Here is a 23,392-nt window from a genome sequence, read left to right on the forward strand (position 1 = left end):
GTCTTAGCAAAGACAGGAGTCATGCCCCCTTGCCCCATGGCCATTGGGCATAGTGGCATGTAGGGGGGCCCAAATCAGGCCCCCCTATGCCACAAAAAAAATCTGAAAAAAATACTTACCCGAACTTACCTTTCCTTCCCTGGGATGAGTCCCTCCATCCTTGGGTGTCCTCCTGGGGTGGGCAAGGGTGGCAGGGGGTGTCCCTGGGGGCAGGGGAGGTCACCTCTGGGCTCATTCTGAGCCCACAGGTCCCTTAACGCCTGCCCTGACCCAGGCGTTCAAAAACGGTCCCCAGCAGGCTGTGCGTCGTTTTTTAAGGCCCACCCCCTCCTGTGCGTCAAAATGACGTCAGAGTATAAATATGGGGCACAGGCCTTAAAGTCATTTTTTGGAAGGGAACGCCTACCTTGCATATAATTCACGCAAGGCTGGTTCCCCCTTCCAAAAAATGACGCACATGGTGGAATTTTGACGCCCGCGGGGTCGGACGTCAAAGTATAAATATGGGGCAGGGTTTGCGCCGATTGTGCGTCAAAAGTTTTGACGCACATTCGGCGCAAACAGAGTATAAATATTCCCCTCAGTCTCCTACGTGTGCTCTTCTCCCCACCTCTTCTTTTATACACTGGTTTATATAGCACAAACTCAAGAGGTGTCGGAGCGCTTTACATGAGCTGCAGTTACATCACACAAGTTCAGTGTTTTTCGGCACAGGGAGATTACGTGGTTTACCAAGAGGATGTTGCGTATTTTGCAGTGGCCTCCGTGGTTTGCTCCCCTGCACCAAGCTTTCCGTGTCACCCTGAAGCATTGGGGTCTTTTCTGTCCCCGTGCTTGACTTTTGTGTCCGCTCTCTGGTTCTGCTCCCCCTAATCCCTGCTGTCGGGTGCCAGCTGGCCTCTACAGTGCTTTGTATGGCACATGCAGCCTGAGGGCCGGACGCAGCCCCACGGTGAAAACAAAGGCCTGTGTGGTTACTGGTGGCACTCGGCGTTACACAGTATTAGTGTTTGGAGTTCCGTCATGGGCGATGCTGAGCATCATTCCCTGGCAGGCATGTGACGTGCCGAGTGTGGCTTGACACGCACAGAAGCCACCTGCCCTGAGCCAGTGACTCCGGGGTGCACGGCGCTTCGAGTCATGAGCTGATGTGGGTAGCGAGGCCTGGACCCAGGTGAGTGCTGGCTCTGGGCATCTCTCTCCCCTTCCCCTGGTGCCATACCTGTTGGCTTGGCATCAGAGCAAGATGCACAGTGCCATCTAGCGGCCACCCACAGCACTGCACCTCAGCCCAGAAATCGGCTGCCGACGTGCATGTGGTGCAGGGCCTCTCACCTGGAGGTGCACTTGTGAATGAGCGCTTGAGCGCAAGTGATTATATCCAGCCCCGAGAAGGCACAGCACAGGCAGCGATGCCCCTGGGCGCACAGAGTGTGGAGAAGCACCACCAGGATTTAGTAATCTTCATTTATCCTCTCCCTCCTGTATGCTACAGTGCTATGTAGCATTGCACATAGAGAACTCATTGAGAGAGTGAAGTTCTAAAAAACTGTTGTACAGAGTCACTTACAGTGTGTGCTTGATTCCATAGTAGAAATATAGCAGGAGCAGAGTGTCCCTCAAGAAAAGAAAAAGGGGGTGAAGTGTACATTAAACCCATGTGATGCCTGCCCAACAACAAGAAAAGTGGGGTACAGGGGCTACTGCTTGCACATCCATCTTGGAGTGTTTGTTTTACAAGGCTGTTTTTTCTGTTCTATTATGTGTCACACTAAGGGATATCTCAGGTAGCAGAAGCTAGGAATTATGAGGGATTGAAGGAATGGGCCAGGGGGATGAGGTCACAGGTTTTAAATCCCTGTCCACCAAAGCAGGATGCATCAAAGAGGAAACAGTTCCAGGGTGATGCTGGTGTGCATCTGGAAACAATGAAACGTTTGCTGCTTTGAGTGCCATTGAATAGGTTGAGGATGTTAGGAGGGTGATGGGCAGACATGTACCGGGGACATCGAGAAGGTGTGTGAAAAGAGGGAGCTTGGTCATCCAGGGACTTTGGGACACACTCAGATAGAGGCTGGCATAGGAGAAAAGAGTTTGAAGTCCTTTCGGAAGATGGACACCCAGGTGAAAAGATGAGACAGGGTGCTGAATGATGAAGAGGGACTTGAAGGTGGTCCAGAACAAGTAGGAACCTACAGACCTTTTCTGGACCCACCTACTCCCCAGAAAGGCTTCAAAAGGGGTGCGTGAACCAGTATCACAAAACTGAGCCAGAAGAGAAGGAAAAGTAGCAGTGCCCAGTTTTTGCAAGTGAAGGATGGCAGGGCCAGTAAGCCATGTTGACAACGGGTACCATTGGCCTGTGTTATTTCCACAGGACAGAGTGATTGTATCCCTCTTGAGAAAAAAAGATGAGCTTACTGAAATTAATGGAAGTTTAAGAGGACTGGTGTATTAGAAAGGAGTAGTGTGGGGGGCAAAAAGTATATCTGAGAGTAATTTTAATTATGCAGGAGTAATCAGAGTAATTTCAGTAAATTTTGCATTTCTTTCTGACATGAATTACTTGTAATACCACAATTACTCCCACTCGTGTAATTAAGAGTAGTTTGGAAGAAAAAGTCCTATTGCAAAAGCACATTCAGTGAGCGTGCTGTTTGTATTTTCTTGCATTTAGCTCCATTTGCATAGAGCAATATGCATCCTCGCATCGATTTTGGATGTAAGGGGGCATTTTTGTTATAAGAAAATAGCACTAAATACAGAATTACTCTTCTCACACAAATCAGCAGAATCTTGCAGAAAAGTCTGGTACTTCTCCATGATTATGCTACACGAAGTAATACGAGTTACGCCCACCAATATCAAAGAGAATACCTTTGGGGAAAGTGTTTCTTGTTCAGTGCTTAATTTGTGCTTGTTGTAACCGGTGCTAAGTACCGGCACTTAATTTTGCGGGCCGGGGCTTATTTTTCTGCCTCAAGCATTTACTGCGAGCAAAAGACACATATGGGCAAGAAGGAGGAAGAGAAATATGAAAAAGCTTCACAATGGGAGAAAGCAGAAAGCTGCAAGGGTGAGCTGAAAGGGCAGGGAGGGGCTTTAAATGGATTGAAGAGACCCAAGATGGCTTCAGGATTACGCTGCCTCAGTATTCCATGTTCGCACATTTTATTGCAACAGCCGCATGTTTAAGAGGAGGGCTTTGAGCACCGGCGCGTTTTTATTTACAAATTAAGCACTGCTTGTGGTGGAAAGAGAGAGCTCAGGTTAAGGCTGAGGGAGCAGAAAAGCAGGGGGGCAAAACATGATAAAAGACCGGTAGAAGAGGCAACCTGGGCCTGTAATGAAAGGATGAGAGATCAGGCACCTTGATCCTGGTGCAAGCAGACCGAACAATAATTCACAAAGGATTTAGGGGAAGGAAATAGGAGTACAGTAATATAAGATACATATGTTGTTTAATGTTAGATATATCAAGGTGGGGAGCAGTCTTTGAATGGTAGGGAGTCGGTAATGCTTCGTAGAAGTAGGATGGGGAAGTGATAAACTTTAGTACATGACAGAGATATTTACAGCGTGTGTTTCTGAGTAAAGCAGCCTTTTTCACAGAAAAAAAAGTCTCATTACTAGTTCTCCATATTATTCATTTTTTCTGATCTTTGCAGCACGTGCGTTGACCTGCCACAACTGTGTTTCTACCACCCAAGCGGACTGTAACACACCGAGTGTCTGTTCAGCTGGACAAACCTACTGTTTCAAATTTGTGGGTTTAACCGACATAGGTAAGGAGGACCTGACATTGACACATTTGTTGTTCCGAGTATGTAATGTGTTGATATTTACACAATAACCTAGTCAACACTGCAGCTTGACCCTGTGAGCGTGCGTTACATGTGCCTACCCTCTTTTTCCATGGTCACCTGTGGATAGGACGCTGTGGCCACATGACAGTCTCTGGCGAGCTCCCAAATCACTCTGTTGGGTCTTGTTGTGCATGGAAAGTTTTAGGGGAAAAAGTGTTTTTCCAATTTTAATTCCCATAGGAAGGGAAAGAGATGAAAATATTGTTCCTGCATGGAAGTAGCTGCAGTTTCAGCAGCTCCCTGAATGCAGGAGCAATGCTGGCTCCCGCAGGAGGCAGAAAGCCAGTTGGGACCACGGGGGCCTCCGTGCTCCCCCAGCAGTCCTGGCACTTTCTATCTCTCTCACTATTCCATTGTTATTGCAGTGGGCTCTCAATACAATGACTTCAAAACGGCACACCAGCACAATGTTTGATCGTGCCCTAAGGTAACTATGACTTATGCCCTTGCCATGCACTTCTAATTACCCCACATATTGAAACACTCAAGACATGTTTGATAACATCATTTTTTTTTTTTTTTTTTTTCGTTTTTAGTCCTCATTCACCCTAGGCCTTATGTAAACCTCCTTTACTTATTAACCAAGACAAAATAAGTTTTCCTCGGGCAGGGGTTGCCCTTTCCTCTCAAACAATCCTCAGACTGTCCCAGTTCCATGAGGATTTCAGAGCAGGGTGTAAAATCATTGGACAAATAACACAAATACATTTCCATTCCTGCATTAATTAAGCAAAATTATATACATCAATGTCCTGATTTCCAATTCAATAATGGTACCCAAAAATCCCCCCTCAACCTATCCTTTCCCCCTATTATTTGATCCAAGTCTGCTGTGCAAAAAACATCCCTAAGCCATTCTGAGTGGCCTGGAGGGGCATTTGAAATCCATTTTCTACACATTTCCCGCCTCCCCAACAATATTGCATAAAATACAAACTTCATATCTGCAATTGTATCCCGACCAGGCCACCCCTGCCGATCTTGAGGTTGACCAAAAATTATTAACTGGAGAGAGGCCTCGATTTCCCGATTTGATATACTCGAAATTGTTTCACATACTCCTTCCCAAAAATGTTGAATATCAGGACATTCCCAAAACATATGAATATCTGTTGCTTGAATTAAACCACACTTTGGACATTTCACCTCCTGCCCTCCTTTCATTTTAGATAACCTCTCAGGGGAAATATAAACTCTATGTATCGTGAAATAATGATTTTTTCTAAGAGCGGCCGGTTTCACAATACCAAAGAGCATTTTTAATGACTCTTTCCACCACCTCTTAACCGCCTCTTCTGGGAAAAATTCCCTCCACAAGTCAATGGGAAGTACAAACTCGCCGTCCACCCCTTCTAGGATCCCCCAATACCAAGCAGACACTCTATGGGGACCTCCTAATGGGCTCGGGGTGATCTCACTCAATGGATTGGACATACCAACACCTTCCTTAATCCCCTGAGCCCATTTTCTTATTTGTAAAAACTTCCACCTGGACAAAGAACCACCCGTTTTCAACAGCAATCTCCGAAAACATATCTCCCCAATGCTGTAACCCTGCTTGTTTTATCGGTAACGCTAAGATATCTTGAAAGCATTCTGGGGTACCCGGGGAATCCCAGATAGGTGCGTCAAAATTATAATAGGTGAGTTTTGCCAATTGTCTGATCTGATACCAACTTTCTGCCAGCCCCTGCATAATTTTCAACCTTATTTTTTTAAAGAATTTAGGGTCCCCAAATTTAAACATAAAGTTGGTTGAAGCGCCTTTGATATTAGACCCGTAGTCGTAGAGTCTGAGGCAAGGAACAAAATTCTAAAGTTTTTAAAAAGAAAAGCCCATGCATAATATTGCAGCTCTGGTAATGCCAAACCGCCCTTTTCCTTACACCGACGTAACTTCCTCCAAGAAATTCTAACACCTTTAGAACTCCAAATAAAATCGTTTATAAGGCGCTGCATTTTTTCTATATATATTTTCTGCATGGGGAGCGGAGAAGTAGAGAACAAAAAATTCCACTTTGGAAGGATAGACATTTTTACCAAATTAACTCTGCCAATAATCGTTAAGGGAAGATGGGTCCAACCTTGTAGTAAACTCTTACATTCCAGAAACAATTTTAACTGATTCCTCTCCGCTAGCTGGTTAATATTTTGAGGTATCAGAATTCCCAAATATCTGATTTCCTTTTTACAGTAAACAGATTTATACTCCATATTCCAAGCCATAATCTCTGTTTTTTCCACGTTTACTTGATAACCAGAAACCTTACCAAACTACTCAGCCAGCTTAAGAATCTCAGGAAATGCAGTTACTAAATTATCTGTATAAACCAAAAGATCATCGGCATACAAAGCAAGTTTCCTCTCCCAGCCCTGACAACAGAAAGGAGAAATCATTGTGTTCCGCCGAATCTTCCTCGCAAATGGTTCCATATATAAATTAAATAGTACAGGGGATAACGGACACCCCTGTCTAGTGCCCCTAGCTATAGCAATCGGGCCAGTAAGATTCCCATTCACTAGTATTCTAGCTGTTGGAGCCCTATATATCTGATTTACTACCCCACAGAGATTGTTTCCCAGTTTAGCTTTTTTTAGCAAGAGTTTTCAAATAACCCCAGTTTACCTGATCAAAGGCTTTCGCAGCATCGACAGTAATAATCCCCAAAGGGCTTATTACAAATATCTACCCTTCGAAAAGCCCTTCTGGTCAGAGTTTATTAAACTATTTGCTACTCTATTTAATCTATTCGTCACTATTTTGGTAAACAGCTTATAATCGCTATTCAGTAATGAGATAGATCTATAAAAAGAGTGATTAGTCGGATTTTTCCCGGGTTTCAAAATAAATGTAATAAATGCATCATTCCAAGAAGAAGGCATACCTATCTCATTTAAAAAACCTTACCAAACAGCTCAGCCAAAATCGGGGTAATTACATCGCCTAATACTTTATACAGCTCCACCGGAATACCATCAGGGCCCGGGGCTTTCCCTTCTTTACCCCCAGCTAAAGCCACCCGCACTTCCTCAACCATGATAGGGCCGTTAAGAGATTCCTGAGTTTGCTGCGAGATTTCCGGTAACACATCCTGAGCTAGCCAATCCTCCACCAATTCTTCTCGCACCTCTGCATGCTCCGTATACAGAGATGTAAAAAGTCTTGAAACCCTTGTTCAATATCTTCACTACGAAACAGTTTGGCGCCAGTTTCTTCCACCACTATTTCCTTAATATGACCCCTAACCTGATCTGATTTGGCTTTCCAGGCAAGCAGTTTCCCTGAACTCTCCCCATATTCGAAATGTTTTAGTTTACTAACGTCCCACCTTTTAACCATTCGCGCCTGTATAATATTTACCAATCGTGTTCTTAGCTCGGCCAATTCCACTCTTCCTGCCTCCTCCTGGGTCCCTTCACCTTTACCAACCAACTCCTCGCTTTTTATTAACATTTCCTGTTCTAAAGTGCTTATTTAGTCTCTAAACACTTTACGTTTATGACATGAGATACTCTTAATTTCCCCTCGTATTACAGCCTTAAAGGAGTCCCAAACCGTTGATAATGATGCCGAGCCTATATTTACATTGAAAAAAGATTCCATCTCTCTACGTAATTGCAACAAGACATCCTCATCCAACAATAGCACACGCTCCAATGTCCACCTCTTAAACGTTCTTCTCTGGGGGAGCGTCAGATGCAATACTACCGCTGCATGGGCCGATAAATGTGAGGGTAAATATTCAATCCCATCGACATTTTCCAACAACCTATCATCAACTAAAAATTAATCAATACGTGAGGCGTGGCTATATTTCTTGTTAAAAAAGGAGAAGACTCTGGCCTCCCCTTCCCTCTTTCGCCAAATATCACACAAGCCATGATTTTTAATTCTCTTTAAGTAATGTTGTGATTTTGGCGTACCTAAGGATCTGCAGGTATCCGTTCTATCCAATCTATTATCCAGCACCACATTAAAATCTCCCGTCATAATGACTGAATCTGAGAATTCGATTAACTGAGAGAATACCTTTTTAAGAGGTTCGATGTCATCACAGTTCGGGCCATAGAATCTAACCAATACCAGAGTTACCTCATCAATCAATCAATCAATCACAATATTTATAGAGCGCACTACGTACCCGTTAGGGTTGCAAGGCGCTGGGGGGGGGGGGGTTGCTGCTACTGGTCGAAGAGCCAGGTCTTGAGGAGTCTCCTGAAGGCGAGAAGGTCCTGGGTCTGTCGCAGGGCGGTCGGGAGGGCGTTCCAGGTCTTGGCGGTGAGATGGGAGAAGGATCTGCCGCCTGAGGTCTTGCGATGGAAGCGGGGAACTATGGCGAGGGCGAGGTTGGCGGAGCGGAGTTGGCTGGAGGGTACGAGAAGTTGAGTCTGTTGTTCAGGTAGACTGGTCCGGCGTTGTGGAGTGCCTTGTGTGCGTGGATGAGGAGTTTGAAGGTGATCCTTTTGTCCACGGGGAGCCAGTGTAGGTCTTTCAGGTGGTGGGAGATGGGGGATCGGCGGGGTACGTTGAGGACCAGTCGGGCGGAGGCATTTTGGATGCGTTGTAGGTGTCGGAGGTCTTTTGCTGGGATGCCTGTGTAGAGTGCTTTGCCGTAGTCTAGTCTACTGCTGACGAGGGCCTGGGTCACTGTTTTTCTGGTGTCCGTCGGGATCCATTTGTAGATTCTACGGAACATGCGGAGGGTGTTGTAGCAGGAGGAGGACACAGCGCTGACCTGCTTGGACATGGTGAGGGCGGAGTCGAGGACGAAGCCCAGGTTGCGTGCGTGGTTGGTTGGTGTTGGAGGGGCATCATCAACCTGTATTCTTACTATGACCCAGCGACGAGCTTGATCCTCCCTTATTTTGAGAATTTCTGGTCTGGCTTGAAGCCCCTGTTTAACCAAAATAACTACTCCCCTTGTATGAAAAATATGGGTAGTGCAGAAACACATTTGCACCCATTTTTGGGCCTTAAATAACTCCTTACATTCATCTGCAGCCAAATGAGTCTCCTGCAAAATTAGGATTTGTGCCGGTGAATCTTTTAAATATTGTAGAATTTTGTTCCGTCTTGATTTAGTCCTTAAACCATTAATATTCCAAGAAAGAAATTTAATCATGAATCTCCCCTCCCCCTGGCCTTTACCAAATCTAACCATTCAAAACTAACCCGCCATCCCTCTGCCTAGGTGAATAAGGAACTATTTCCATGCACGACCCAAAAAAAAACCCCGCCTAATGTCTTTCCCTCCCAACTCCCTCCCATGGAGAACCCCCCCACTATATCAGCCACCATAGGCCTAGTTTTAGAGCGCCTACCTGGGAGCCTTAAAATTTAAAAAAAAAAAAAAAAAATATTTCACATGATCGGTCTGTTCTTTCTTTATGACATCTAACAATTCATCCGCCCTATCTGCCTCCCTTATATTATACATTTTGTTGTTGTACATTATTCGCAAAAATGCCGGAAACTTCAACTGTGCCGTGACTCCTAGCTTTTTAAATGCATCCAACCTTTTTCCCAATTCCCCCTCGTAAAGGGGTCGCGGTGGACTCACTGAATATCTTTTTCAATCTCTTCCCTACTCTCTTCCAACTCACATACGGATTTGATTAGGGAAACCACATATGACTTCATATTTGCCCCTTCTGCTCCTTCCGGGACCTTTAACAACTTTATGTTATTCCTATGCGAATAATTCTCCAATTGCTCAATCCTGACTTGTAATCCATGTTCATTTTCGTTCAAGTCTCGGATCTCATCCTTATGATGTTTCAGCTCCTCCTTCATCCCCCCTACCGTCTCCTCCAATGTCTGGATCCTCGCCATTAAATTATAAAATTTTCTTTCCAGTGCCTCACAGGCCTCTCTGATTTCCCCTTGATTGCTCTCCGAACTTGCAAAGCCTTTTTTTATATCCTCCGAAATGGAGAGGACCACCTCCTCCATCGAAAGACTATGGCCCTCATTCTGACCTTGGCGGGCGGCGGAGGCCGCCCGCCAAAGTCCCGCCGTCAGATTACCGTTCCGCGGTCGAAAGACCGCGGCGGTAATTCTGACTTTCCCGCTGGGCTGGCGGGCGGTCGCCTTCAGACCGCCCGCCAGCCCAGCGGGAAAGAGGCTTCCACGATGAAGCCGGCTCGGAATCGAGCCGGCGGAGTGGAAGCTGTGCGACGGGTGCAGTTGCACCCGTCGCGTATTTCACTGTCTGCGCAGCAGACAGTGAAATACATGTAGGGGCCCTCTTACGGGGGCCCCTGCAATGCCCATGCCAGTGGCATGGGCACTGCAGGGGCCCCCAGGGGCCCCGCGACCCCCCCTACCGCCATCCGGATCCCGGCGGTCCGACCGCCGGGATCTGGATGGCGGTAGGGGGGGGGTCGGAATCCCCGCGGCGGTGCAGCAAGCTGCGCCGCCGCGGAGGATTCAATGGGGCGGCGGTACACTGGCGGGACCCCGCCAGTGGTGCCGGTCCGACCGCGGCTTTACCGCCGCGGTCGGAATACCCATTGGAGCACCGCCGGCCTGTCGGCGGTGCTCCCGCGGTCCTCCGCCCTGGCGGTCAAAGACCGCCAGGGTCAGAATGACCACCTATGTCTTGGGTCGGGGGCCAGAGCCTGAGCAAGGAGCGGGCTGGTAACCGATTCTACCAAAACTTCTTCCTCCTGTCTCAAAATAGACAGGTTGCCACCTTGACTCATCAGAGAAACATCAAAACCGACTTGTATATTCTCCTGGTGAGCCAAATTATTAATTGAGGGGGGAGAATTACTTTCAACCCCCTCGCCAGAGTCTGCACTGATTCTAGTGTCCTTAGTCATATAGTTATCCATTTTTCCTTGCCCCGGTACCAGCACAATATCCTCTGGCCTAGCCTTAAAGTAAGCTCTTAGTGAAGGTGTGAGTCTGTGCTTTATTTTTTGGTCTCCCCTCACTTCCTTCTTTCTTTTTTTAAAATAAGTAATTCACTTGATCCAAAGTTCCGCCCATAGGCTTCCCCTGTCTTCCACTGACCTCCTTATCCTTTTTTTTGCCCCAGCCCCCCTACCTGCAAGACGTTAACGGAGGGCTGGGGTGGGGGAGAGCTCTTATCTCCTTCGCTGGTTACGGCCCCCGCGATGCCCGCCACCTTGCTTGCTGCTTCCAAATTCGCCGAAGATACGCGCGTTACTGCACTATCAGGCTCCCGGGACACCTTCCCAGGAGCCTTACTGGTTCTGACTCTGCCTGGATTCCCCCGAAGGGGAATCCTCGCCGAGCCTCTTCGCACCCGGCGGAGCTCCAGTGCGGCACGCCCCCAGTGCCGGAGTCTCCCGCCGGATGCCTCACCCGGTCTCCGAGGCAGCCGGATTTCCAAAATACGAGCGACCGGGCAGCACATCCAGCCGATCGCTGTGTGTGCATGCCACGCCCCCAGGAACGGCGGAAGGTGCGTCTAGCGAGCTGCGGCAGCAACGCAGCCCGCCATGTCCTCCTCCCCAGACATGTCTGATAACATCATTGATAATACCAATGTAATTTTTGCCGTGAAACTCTTGAGGATGCAAGTTATAGTTACCTTAGGACATGAATATAGTTATGTGAAATAACTCGAACTATAGCATCTGAATTTCTATGGTTATGGTCATGGAATACACTATCTGTTTTTTGGAAATGCAACAAATGCAAAGCCTGTGAGTAAACAAAAAAGAATATCTAACAGGAATGGGAAAAACTAAACAAATTAAACAACACATTACATGCAGAAGCAGATTCACTGTATATGTCATTGAGTGCCCGTGTGGACTTCAATATGTGGGGAGTACGGTTTGTGAAACAAGAAAAAGGATCTTGGAACACATACAGGCAACAGAAAATTTCCACAAAACACATGGAGTTGGAACATCTGAGTGATTGGCGACAATTAAAATATTTCACAATTGATCAGATCTCAAGAATTGAACGAGGTGGGGATTCAGAAAAAAGCTTTGACAAAGAAAATTTATATATATTATAGAAATGCATACCCTTATGCCCAGAGGTTTGAACTCCGATGAAGAATTACATGTACATTTGTGAATGACGTATAATATAAGTGTTCAGTATTGGTTTTAACCTGCGATCTTCAGAGAAAGATAAAGTCATAATAATAATGAGATATATAAAAAAGTTTGGTTTCCACAAAAGAAAAGTTTGTCACACAGAAACTAAGCAATAGATACTACTGTGTGAACAAAAACAGCATATAGATATCAGGCACTTATGGGGGTTAGATATAATTAAGTAACTGAGTAGCCACATAAAATAACAAGCACATGCAATTGACAATAGGCATGGGGGCTGCAACCTATTGATGTAAAAGGACAATAGACCACGTAAAACATACATAAAGTGCTCTCTGAACAGAGGGTATTTTGTTTTTGTAGAACCAATAAACAATTGTCCTTTTCCGGTTGTAATAACAGAAGAAAAAACAAACCACAGGACTACATAACCCATATTGCACCAAAAAAGAGAGCTAAATATTGGGGATAGACATAAACCATGAAATGAGATATAATGAGATTGAAAAACAAGAGTATCAAACTGCAGTTTCAAAATATAGGCATTTTCCAATGAGTTTCGATTTTACACTTTTGTTAAGTTTATAGGCACAATATTGATTTTCAAAATAGAGGATGTGTGTTTAAGAAATGCGGATATTAACATTGGTGATGGACTATGTAAAGATGCTTGTGAACAAGGTCGGTGAGACTGAAACGTGTTAAGCTTTCTTTTACCACTAGAACGAACATCGCTTTTGAATAAACACACCCCAGCAAAGTGACCTTTGAGTGCGGTTTTATCTCATTTCCGGTCAACAAAGAGAAGGAAAGAAACCTTTATACATATATTTATACTTCGTGGTAAAAAATGCTTGGTAAAGACATGTGTTAAGGATGCATGCGTTGTAAAGGACACTTTGTAAAGACCTGCGTGGTAAAAGCATATGTTGTTCTGTCATAAAACCCTCCATGTTAGACGCATAATTCTGGCAACTCTTCATGTGCTCCCAGCCTCATGTGCAACCTTCTATCTGCTCCACTTTAGATGCATAATTCTGGTAGTGTTTTATGTGCTTACAGACTCATTTGCACCCTTCTCTCTGCTCCATTATACATGCAGAATTCTGGCAGCGCTTTAAGTCTTCCCAGCCTCACTTGCACCCTTCTATCTACTGTACTTTATTTGTATAATTTTGGCAGTGCTTTATGTGCTCCCAGCCTCATGTGCACTGTTCTATATGCTCCACTTTATATGAGTGATTTTGGCAACGCCTTATGTGCTCCCTGACTCATGTATACCCTTCAATTTGCTCCACTTTCTATGCGTAATTCTGGCAGCTCTTTTTGTGCTCCCAGCGTCATGTATACCCTTCTATTTGCTCCACTTTCTATGCGTAATTTTGGCAGCTCTTTTTGTGCTCCCAGCATCACGTATACCCTTCTATTTGCTCCACTTTCTATGCGTAATTCTGGCAGCTCTTTTTGTGCTCCCAGCGTCATGTGCAGCCTTTGTCATACGAAAAACAGTTTCCCCTCCTGCAATGTATGAATTAATGAAATTACTCCTCTGAGCTTGTTGTGCCATTGCACCCTCCCCTGACCTCCCTTTGGGGGGCCTGCGTCGCCCTTTGAACTTCTGATGAACCTCATGTGCAGGGATGGAGAAGGATTTCGTAGCCACCTGCCCCATGTGCAACGATCCCCTTGTCTGTCTGGTATGTGCCAGTATATTCAGTCTCTGCTCCCTCTGGATACTCCTTTGTGTTTTGTCTTCCAGCTGGGAGCTTGACCCTCAAGGGCTGTAATTCAACCTGCAGGGAAGGCCCTGTCAATGCAAATGGCATTTCCGGCATTTTCAGCTGCTGCACAACCAACCGCTGCAATGGAGATGCCAACGGGGCGCCTGGTGTGAGGATCAGCTACGCAGCACTTTACGCCGCAGTGGGTGTCACTGCCCTGCTGCTAGGAGTGCATCCCTAAGGTACGTTCGGGACAGACGACCTTCTCAGCTCTGAGAGAGGTGTGCGTGGGGTCTGTAAGTCTCTGGGGTCTGGGACAATTGGTCAGGTCAATGGAGTCACTTTCCGGGGTGGGAAGGGCAGACGTGGCACTCACACCCGCTGTTGCACTTAGTGAACTCAATGCCCAGGTCTGTGTTTATACGAAGGGGACCTGTGATGTAGCTGAGACACAGCCCCTAAAAACCCTCAGCATCACAAATAATCCTAAAACCAGCACTGCGTCATTTCCTGTGTTAAAGTTTTAGGACAAACAAAAGAACCATCACGATAAAGTCATCCATTGCAATGTACAGAAATGTGTCACCTCCTGGCTCAGTTGGTTGACTTCTTCCAGCCTTAAAATGATATAAAAAAGAAAACCAGAAAACCAGAATATAAGTTGTGCAGGTGTTGTGCGGAGTTTCTACCACACACTGTTACAAGGCTCACCGCGTGAGGACTCGAGACTGGTAGCACACCCTAACTCACATGTTCATCTGCAAAATCGAAAATGCAAGCAGGAAAACAGCCTGGAATTCAGGCAACAGGCTTGGTATTTTGGGGTGGAAATGCCACCTCACATTACCGTGTAACTCATAATCATGTCCTAAAGACACAGTCATAAGCGGGGTGGTAATTCCGTTCTCAGTGGAAAACTCCCAATGTGGCCAGAACAGAATTATAAGTTTATCAGACCCCAGATACATTTTGTGGTAAAACCAGACCAAACCTCCTTCTGCCCAAAGAGCGCAGAATACATGTCTGCTAACTGGTTTAGTACTGAGACAAAACATGATTAATTTTGCACCCTTTATTTTATTCTTAATTCCTGGCAAAAAAACCTGTTTTGATGGGGTGGAACTGAACAAAAGTTGTAAGTCCAGTGATGACTTAACACCCCCTGTAATCAGACCCTAAGAGGCAGATGCAGGGCAGCGCAGCGAGTCATCTTGCCACAGGGAAAGGGTAGTGGTGTAACAAAGGCCCCTGCGGTGCGAGGAGGCCCGAGGTCCAGGAGACCCCCCCAGCACTGTGCAAGGGCGACAGGCCCCTGACTGGGTCCAGGGGGGAGGGGCCCCCTACAGGTACTTTGCAGAAATTCTACAAGTTATGGCACATTTCTGTCCTCTCCCCCTGTGCTGGCACACAATGGGCTGCCTAGCGCTAATGCAGGCACCTTTGCACCATGGAGCAAGGATGCCTGCGTCTCAGACAGGGCTGTTACTAAGCAGAAAGGGACACCTTTATGCACAAAAAAGAATCCATGGGGGTGTTTCCCCCTTTCTATGTGTGCTGAAGAATGCAGCTTACATAGAAAGAGGAAAGACCGAGGAGTAATAAAGATGTTTCTCCTTCTTGCATCTCCTGTGAGGAGGCACAACATTTTGATGCATTCCCAGGTTTACAATACCTTGTAAATCTGGGAATGCGCCAAAACCCATGGATATTGCATGGGAAAACCCACTGCAAAGCCCATGGAATGCCTCACTGATGCGTGTGTAAGGCAGCAGAACAACATGCGCTGTCTTGCCTTGTAAGAAAGTACCCTCTTTCTTGGCATGGTTACCCCAATTTTCTGCCTGATGTCAGTGTGCTTGACTGTGTTCACTGGGATCCTGCCAACCAGGACCTCAGAGATTATGCTCTCTGTCCCAAACCTCTGTATTTCATCCCACATTTGGCATACTGGTTCCCCCTTATAAGTCCCTAGTATATGGTAACTAGGTACCCAGGGCATTGGTGTTCCAGGGCATCCCTATGGGCTGCAGGGTATAGTTTGTCACCCATAGGGAGCCCATGCAAAGGCTACTACAGTACTGCCATTGCAGCCTGCGTAAAAAGGTGCAAGCACCCTTTCACTGCCATTTTACACTGCACCAGGTAACTTATAAGTCACCCCTGTGGCAGGCCTTCTAGCCCAGAGGGTAGGCTACAAAGTACCTGTGTGTGAGGGCGCCTTTCCACTGAGGTGCCACATGAACTCCAGGCCCATTGTCTTGGACTTCATGAGTGCGGGGATGCCATTTAAAACGTGTACTGGATATAGGTCACTCCCATGTCCAGTTACATAATGGTAACTCTGAACATAGGCATGTTTGAATCATACACCAAGGCTTATGCAAGCAATGGTTGTATCATTCCATGCACTCTGGGGGCTCCTTAGAGGACCACCAGTATTGCCATTCATGCCTTCTTAGGGTTTTCCAAGCAGCTCAAGCTGCTGCCACCTCCCAGACAGGTTTCTGCCCTCCTGTTGCTTGAGAAGCTCAAGCCCAGGAAGGCAGAACAAAGCATTTCCTTTGGGAGAGGGGTGTTACACCCTCTCCCTTTGGAAATAGGTGTTACATGCTTGGGAGGGGTAACCTCCCCAAGCCACTTCAAATGCTTTGAAGGGCACATTTGGTGCCCTCCTTGCATAAACCAGTCTACACCAGTTCAGGGACCCCCGGTCACTCCTCTGGCGCGAAACTTGACAAAGGAAAAGAGAGTGACCACTCCTCCAGAGGGTCCCTGGGTTTTGCAATCTTGGATTCAAGGTTGGAAGGGAACTCTGGAAGCATCTGAGTGGCCAGCCAGTTCCAGCAGGTGACGTCAGAGCCCTCCCCTGATAGGTGCTTACCTGGTTAGGTGACCAATCCCCCATTTCAGAGCTACTTAGGGACTCTCCTTTTGGTGGTTCCTCTGTTTCGGATTGCAAGACTCCAGAAGGAATCCTCTGCATCCTCCATTTTGACTTCTGACCAAAAAAACTGCATCTGGACTCTGCAGGACCCTACAAGCTGCAACAAAGAAGCAGGACACCTCCTGCAACATTGTATCTCCAGCTCCTTCCAGCAACTGCAATAATTTCCCAGTCGTGCATCCTCTGAAGACAGCCCATCTTCAGCCTGCATCAGAAGAAAGAAGGAATCTCCCTTGGGGTGAAGGAGTCACTCCCCTGCTTCTGCAAGCACCAACTGCAACAACGACCGGCTGTGTGGATCCCCTCTCCTGCTGAGCTGTGTGGATCCTGCATCACAGGTTGGTGGACTGAAGTGGTCCCGACGGTCCAATCTTCCAGCTGTCCAACTTTGATGGAGGTAAGACCTTGCCTCCCCATGAAAGACAGTACCCCCATGCACCACGTCCTTTACAGCTGCCAAGGCTTCTAGGCATCCTTCCTCCAAGATCTTCGTGCATCCTAAAGCTCCAGCACCCAGCACTATATCCTACGATGCACAGCTTCCTGAGTGGTTCTCCGGCGGCGTGGGAGCCTTTGTCATAGTGCTGCATGGGCCTCTTCTGCAACTTTCTTGTCCCTGTCCTGTGGGAGTCCTGTGTGTGCCTGGTCTTCTGTGAGCTCTCTGAGCTGTTGAGGGCTCCTTCTGACTCCCCCTACTGGGTAGAGTCCACCTTGTCCTTCCTGGTCCCCGGCAGCGTCATTTTCCGCTAACCATGAGCTTTGCGTGTGCCAAGGCTTGTTGGCGGACTCTGATGACGCAAACCTGACTGCAATCCTCCATCTGCCATTGGACATCACTTGCACCCTCCAAGAAGTTTGCCTTCTTGGGTGCAGTGCTGACTTTCCTTCTTCACTGGTGGTTCCCCTTTTACACCTTCATCCGGGTTAGCAGGGGCTCCTGCTCTTCCTAAACTCTTCTGTGCTTCTTGGACGTGGTTCCTTTCTTCCACAGGTCTTCTTGTGCTGAAATCCACTGTTGGTGTCTTGCAATCTCTTCTGGGTTTTGCATAATTCTTCTTCTCATTTCTGTGTGTTTTCTGGGAAAGTTACTGTGATTTACTCCTGCTTTCCTGGTCGCTGGGGTGGGTTGTGGTACTTACCTTTGGGCTTTTCCAGTACTCCCAGCTACCCTCTACACACTACACTTGCCAAGGTGGGTGACCGACTTTCACATTGCACTTTCTTAGTATATGGTTTCTGTTCCCCCAGGACCATTTGTAACTATTGTGATTTTCACTAATTGCACTGTTTTCTAACTGTGTTTATGCCTATTTCTGCATACTAGTGTATATAATGTGTGTATTATTTACCCTCTTAGGGAGTCTCTATGGTATTTTTGGTATTTGTGTCACCAAAATAAAGTATCTTTATTTTTGTAACACTGAGGCGGTCATTCTGACCGCGGCGGGCGGCGGTCACCGCCAGCCTGGCGGGAACCGCCAGATGGCCGCTCCACGGTCGAAAGACCGCTGGGGCCATTCTGACTTTCCCGCTGGGCCGGCGGGCGCTAGCCAAAATAGCGCCCACCGGCCCAGCGGGAAAGCGGCCTGCAACACTGAAGCCGGCTCCGAATGGAGCCGGCGGTGTTGCAGGTGTGCGACGGGTGCAGTAGCACCCGTCGCGCTTTTCACAGTCTGCTAGGCAGACAGTGAAAAGCTTAATGTGGCCCTGTTAGGGGGCCCCAGGACACCCGTTCCCGCCATCCTGTTCCTGGCGGTGAAAACCGCCAGAAACAGGCTGGCGGGAAGGGGGTCGGAATCCCCATGGCAGCGCTGCTTGCAGCACCGCCATGGAGGATTGGGCCAACCGGGCTTTACCGCCGCGGTCAGAATGGCCCAGGAAGCACCGCCAGCCTGTTGGCGGTGCTTTCCGTGGTCCGTGGCCCTGGCGGTTTTTACCGCCAGGGTCGGAATGAGGCCCTGAGTGTTTTCTTTCATGTGTGTGAGTACTGTGTGACTATAGTGGTATTGGATGAGGTTTGCCTGTCTCCTAGATGAGCCTTGTCTGCTCATCCACAGCTACCTCTAGAGAGTTTGGCTTCTAGACCCTGAATACACTATGCTAATAAGGGATACCTGGACCTGGTATAAGGTGTCAGTACCATAGGTACCTACCGCACACCAGGCTAGCCTCCTACTTGCCTTACAACAGATGTACAAGGCCATGAAGGCCAACCAAGGTGGCTTTGCATGGCCTTGAGGATATTGGCCTGCACTATGTGCCACTGGTGTGTCACAAAAAGTGATGTGCTGATGGTGCACAGGGCATGTAAATAAGCCCCTAGATCCTGAATCGTGGAATGTCTGAGGATGGTCTTCGAATATAGCTGCTTTGGCTTCAATGATGTGTTATTCCGAATGTTTGGGCCAGTGACGCCAGGGAAACATCACTAACAATCCGGTCAGTGCAACGCTATGCATGGACCACGCTGCCATTACCTCACATATGAGTTTACTATACATGCGTGTTGGAAAGTGGGTTACTGGCAGTGGTAACTATGAACCTACCACTGGCACCAAGGCCACTAGCCAAATATAGGTTCAGTACATGTCCCAGTAAATTAGCCCCTTGCTCAACCCTTGGTAGCTATAACCGAACAGGCAGGCCTAATTTAGGAGACAAGAGTGTAAAGCTTCAAAAACACCAATACAGTAAATAAGTGAGACACAACACACAATAAAAATCCCACACCCATTTATATTAAATAAGTTTTATTTTTATGAGTAAATAGACACCAAAATGACAAAAATCCAATGTAGGGAACCAGAGATATGAATTTTAAAAGAATAAACACTTTCTAGCGCTTAGAAACACAAAGTGCCAACTTTACCAAAATTCTCCAAACTTCAGGAGGTGTTTCCTGAAGTCCTCCTTGCAGGTACAAAAGGTCCAAAACACAAATCCAAGAGTCTGGAATCTCCAGGTGGGTCCTTGGAACCGGAGATATGAATGTTTTTAAAGAATAAACACTTCCTAGTGCTTAGAAACACAAAGCGCCAATTTTATTAAAATTCTCCAAACTTCTCCAATCTTCAGGAGGCGTTTCCTGAAGTCCTCCTTGCAGGTACAGAGGGTCCAAAACACAAATCCAAGGGTCCGAATCTCCTAGATGGTCCTTGGAAAGGTGGACCACAATTCATGCAATGCACCTGGCCACATCCTTAAAAGTCCACTGGATGCACTCCAGGCTGGGGACTTTTGCTGGGGATGGTGCAGGTGAAGCTCTGTTAACCTGTAGCTGCAGGGAGTCCACTCCTGAGTCCTTGGAGCAAGGCCCCGTCCCCTGGCCTGCAGGGAGTCCACTCCTGAGTCCTTCTTGAAGCAAGGCCCCGTCCCCAGGGCTGCAGGGAGTCCACTTCTGGATCCTTCTTGAAGCAAGGCACTGTCCCCAGGGCTGCAGGGAGTCCACTCCCGAGTCCTTCTTGAAGCAAGGCCCCGTCCCCAGGGCTGCAGGGAGTCCACTCCTGAGTCCTTCTTGAAGCAAGGCACTTTCCCCAGGGGAGTCCACTCCTGAGTCCTTCTTGAAGCAAGGCACTGTCCCCAGGGCTGCAGGGAGTCCACTCCTGAGTCCTTCTTGGAGCAAGGCCCCGTCCCCAGGGCTGCAGGGAGTCCACTCCTGAGTCCTTCTTGAAGCAAGGCCCCGTCCCCAGGGCTGCAGGGAGTCCACTCCTGGATCCTTCTTGAAGCAAGGCACTGTCCCCAGGGCTGCAGGGAGTCCACTCCCGAGTCCTTCTTGAAGCAAGGCCCCGTCCCCAGGGCTGCAGGGAGTCCACTCCTGAGTCCTTCTTGAAGCAAGGCACTGTCCCCAGGGGAGTCCACTCCTGAGTCCTTCTTGAAGGAAGGCACTGTCCCCAGGGCTGCAGGGAGTCCACTCCTGAGTCCTTGAAGCAAGGCACCGCCCCCAGGGCTGCAGGGAGTCCACTCCTGAGTCCTTCTTGAAGCAAGGCACCGCCCCCAGGGCTGCAGGGAGTCCACTCCTGAGTCCTTCTTGAAGCAAGGCACCGCCCCCAGGGCTGCAGGGAGTCCACTCCTGAGTCCTTCTTGAAGCAAGGCACCGTCCCCAGGGCTGCAGGGAGTCCACTCCTGAGTCCTTCTTGAAGCAAGGCCCCGTCCCGAGGGCTGCAGGGAGTCCACTCCTGAGTCCTTCTTGAAGCAAGGCACCGTCCCCAGGGCTGCAGGGAGTCAACTCCTGAGTCCTTCTTGAAGCAAGGCCCCGTCCCCAGGGCTGCAGGGAGTCCACTCCTGGATCCTTCTTGAAGCAAGGCACTGTCCCCAGGGCTGCAGGGAGTCCACTCCCGAGTCCTTATTGAAGCAAGGCCCCGCCCCCACGGCTGCAGGGAGTCCACTCCTGAGTCCTTCTTGAAGCAAGGCACTGTCCCCAGGGGAGTCCACTCCTGAGTCCTTCTTGAAGCAAGGCACTGTCCCCAGGGCTGCAGGGAGTCCATTCCTGAGTCCTTCTTGAAGCAAGGCACCGTCCCCAGGGCTGCAGGGAGTCCACTCCTGAGTCCTTCCTGAAGCAAGGCACCGTCCCCAGGGCTGCAGGGAGTCCACTCCCGAGTCCTTCTTGAAGCAAGGCACCGTCCCCAGGGCTGCAGGGAGTCCACTCCCGAGTCCTTCCTGAAGCAAGGCACCGGCCCCAGGGCTGCAGGGAGTCCACTCCCGAGTCCTTCGTGAAGCAAGGCACCGGCCCCAGGGCTGCAGGGAGTCCACTCCCGAGTCCTTCTTGAAGCAAGGCACCGCCCCCAGGGCTGCAGGGAGTCCACTCCCGAGTCCTTCTTGAAGCAAGGCACCGCCCCCAGGGCTGCAGGGAGTCCACTCCCGAGTCCTTCCTGAAGCAAGGCACCGCCCCCAGGGCTGCAGGGAGTCCACTCCCGAGTCCTTCCTGAAGCAAGGCACCGTCCCCAGGGCTGCAGGGAGTCCACTCCCGAGTCCTTGGCTGCAGGGAGTCCACTCCCGAGTCCTTCCTGGAGCAAGGCACCGTCCCCAGGGCTGCAGGGAGTCCACTCCTGAGTCCTTCTTGGAGCAAGGCACCGTCCCCAGGGCTGCAGGGAGTCCACTCCTGAGTCCTTCTTGAAGCAAGGCACCGTCCCCAGGGCTGTAGTACCAGATTGTGCAGCAGGCGCAGTTCACTGCAGGCCAAGGGTGCAGATCCAGATTCCAGCAGGGCAGTCCTTCTTTCTCTTGTAGTTTCAGGCAGCAGATCTGAGAGGCTATGCACCTCTCACATATATTCCCAGCTCCTGGGCATCAGGAAGGGGGGCGCCCAACCAATAGAATGCAGCCTGACACCCAGATGCATGACCACTTCCTGCAAAGTGTGGCATATTCCTGCCCCAGAAAGCACCATTTTTCCAAAATCCATGATGTCTGAAACTAAGAGCTGACTAAACTACCCTCTAGTGTGGCTCATTTCCATAGCTCTCCTCCTTCTAACATCTGCAAATTCCTTCCTTAAGCCTAGTATCTGGCTGAGGGGCCCAGAAGGTGGGGGTTAGGTGATCTGGCATTCTCTCCTGTCTTGCTATCCTTTGAGGCTGTCTGTTTTATTACCCGTCCCCCTGCTCATTCATTCCTGTGTAGCCCCCGAGCTGCCCTTCACCAGATATGCTCTCCCCTGGACAGCCACTTATCACTTAATCATCCAGCTCTGCTAATCCTGTTAGCACTGACCAATCAGAGGGGACAGTCAGAAGGCTGGATTTTGGCTTACAAAAAGAAAAGCCTTATAACTTATTTTCTGTACAAGTTGTGATAAATTCACCAATATCAAATTGCTGGATTTATCAAAACAAATCTTTTAAGTCCTTGAATTACTTTTCTGCACTTTTCCTTACTATTATTACCATGAAAATACAATATAGCAATGATAGCCCATGAAGGTCAGTATCTATAGTGGGGGAAAGTGAAATTATCAGTTTTTCCCTTACCCGGGTTTATAAAACATCTTTTATAAGACCCCTGCTTATGGTTACATGACCTCCCGCCCCCGGATATCCTGGGGTACCTAATATGTGAAAATGAGGTAGATCATCACATTTAACGTGCACACAGCACCAAAGTCGATTTGGGACACCATTTCCATGTAAATGCAGTCTGCAGAGACAGGCTGCCTTTTAAAATGACAGAAAACATCCTGCAGTGCCCACATGCAAAGGTCAGTAATTCTGCTGGGTCTCTACTTCCATGCCCTATTATGTACAAGGGTCTTATAGGTAGTTGGCACTCCCTTGCCACATTGTTTACTAGGGACCTACAGGGGCTGTCATGCAAATGGTAGGGATGTAACTTTTAAAGACAGGCTGCAAGGCAGGTCTGCATTTAAAAGGACAGGAAGCACACAGCAGTGCACACATGCAAGTGCAGAAATTCTACTGGGCCTCTAATCTCCATGCCCTATTATATAGGGGCTTATAGGCAGATTGTACACCCTTGCCCCATTATATACTAGGGACTTACAGGGTCTGTTAGGACAATCAAAAGGGTACCCTAATACCTAGTGTACTCTACTACAAGTGTGTGTTTTAACATAGCACTGGCCTGGGTCTGGCTAACAGAGTACAGGGCACAGTCAGAGTCAGTTATCATCAGCACCAGTCAGCAACAACAAAAATGGGGATGAACAGGTCAAAAAGATGACTTTGCAACAATGCATTTACCCGCATGCCTTTACCACGCATATGCGTGGGAATGGAAGACAGAGCAGTCCGGGTGAAACAGGAAGGAGCAGCGATGAGAGGAGGGAGAGGTAAGTGGAACTGGGTTGGGGTGGTTGGGGT

General features: G+C 48.3%; 1 long non-coding RNA gene across 2 annotated transcripts in view; it reads left to right on the forward strand.

Annotated features, from left to right (window-relative positions):
* Window positions 1-23,392, forward strand: part of LOC138275179 (uncharacterized) — a 66,654-nt gene that overhangs the window by 25,674 nt on the left and 17,588 nt on the right. For both annotated transcript variants that reach the window (XR_011200411.1, XR_011200410.1), the window contains exons 2-3: window positions 3,669-3,785; window positions 13,672-13,875. This is a non-coding gene — a long non-coding RNA (uncharacterized lncRNA). The remainder of the gene's footprint in view (window positions 1-3,668; window positions 3,786-13,671; window positions 13,876-23,392) is intronic.

Source organism: Pleurodeles waltl, chromosome 2_2 (assembly GCF_031143425.1).
Source record: "Pleurodeles waltl isolate 20211129_DDA chromosome 2_2, aPleWal1.hap1.20221129, whole genome shotgun sequence".
Taxonomy (NCBI): Eukaryota; Metazoa; Chordata; class Amphibia; order Caudata; family Salamandridae; genus Pleurodeles; species Pleurodeles waltl.